Genomic DNA, 1,596 nt, shown 5'->3' on the forward strand with positions numbered 1-1,596 from the left:
GTGAGTGTGAGCAAGTATGTGTGCGTGAGTGTGAGCAAGTATGTGTGCGTGAGTGTGAGCAAGTATGTGTGCGCGAGTGTGAGTATGTGTGCGTGAGTGTGAGCAAGTATGTGTGCGCGAGTGTGAGTGCGTTAGTGTGAGCAAGTATGTGTGTGTGAGTGTGAGCAAGTATGTGTGTGTGAGTATGTGTGCGTGAGTGTGAGCAAGTATGTGTGTGTGCATGTGAGTATGTGTGCGTAAGTGTGAGCAAGTATGTGTGCGTGAGTGTGAGCAAGTATGTGTGTGTGAGTGTGAGTAAGTATGTGTGTGTGCATGTGAGTATGTGTGCGTAAGTGTGAGCAAGTATGTGTGCGTGAGTGTGAGCAAGTATGTGTGCGTGAGTGTGATTAAGTATGTGTGTGTGAGTGTGAGTATGTGTGCGTGAGTGTGAGCAAGTATGTGTGCGCGAGTGTGAGTATGTGTGCGTGAGTGTGAGCAAGTATGTGTGCGCGAGTGTGAGTGCGTTAGTGTGAGCAAGTATGTGTGTGTGAGTGTGAGCAAGTATGTGTGTGTGTGAGTATGAGCAAGTATGTGTGTGTGAGTGTGAATATGTGTGCGTGAGTGTGAGTATGTGTGCGTGAGTGTGAGGAAGTATGTGTGTGTGTGCGTGTGAGTATGTGTGCGTGAGTGTGAGCAAGTATGTGTGTGTGCATGTGAGTATGTGTGCGTGAGTGTGAGCAAGTATGTGTGCGCGAGTGTGAGTGTGTGTGCGTAAGTGTGAGCAAGTATGTGCGTGTGAGTATGTGTGCGTGAGTGTAAGTATGTGTGCGTGAGTTTGAGCAAGTATGTGTGTGTGCGTGTGAGTATGTGTGCGTGAGTGTGAGTATGTGTGCGTGAGTGTGAGCAAGTATGTGTGTGTGAGTGTGAGCAAGTATGTGTGCGTGAGCAAGTATGTGTGCGCGAGTGTGAGTGTGTGTGCGTTAGTGTGAGCAAGTATGTGTGTGAGCAAGTATGTGTGTGTGAGTATGTGTGCGTGAGTGTGAGCAAGTATGTGTGCGTGAGTGTGAGCAAGTATGTGTGCGTGAGTGTGAGCAAGTATGTGTGTGTGAGTGTGAGTATGTGTGCGTGAGTGTGAGCAAGTATGTGTGCGCGAGTGTGAGTGCGTTAGTGTGAGCAAGTATGTGTGTGTGAGTATGTGTGCGTGAGTGTGAGCAAGTATGTGTGTGTGTGAGTATGAGCAAGTATGTGTGCGTGAGTGTGAGCAAGTATGTGTGTGTGTGTGCGTGTGAGTATGTGTGCGTGAGTGTGAGCAAGTATGTGTGTGTGCATGTGAGTATGTGTGCGTGAGTGTGAGCAAGTATGTGTGCGCGAGTGTGAGTGTGTGTGCGTAAGTGTGAGCAAGTATGTGTGTGTGTGAGTGTGAGCAAGTATGTGTGTGTGAGTGTGAGCAAGTATGTGTGCGCGAGTGTGAGCAAGTATGTGTGTGTGAGTGAGTATGTGTGCGTGAGTTTGAGCAAGTATGTGTGTGTGAGTGTGAGTATGTGTGCGTGAGTTTGAGCAAGTATGTGTGTGTGCGTGTGAGTATGTGTGCGTGAGTGTGAGTATGTGTGCGTGAGT

The sequence above is a fragment of the Gobio gobio genome (assembly GCF_949357685.1).
Source record: "Gobio gobio genome assembly, chromosome: 25".
Taxonomy (NCBI): Eukaryota; Metazoa; Chordata; class Actinopteri; order Cypriniformes; family Gobionidae; genus Gobio; species Gobio gobio.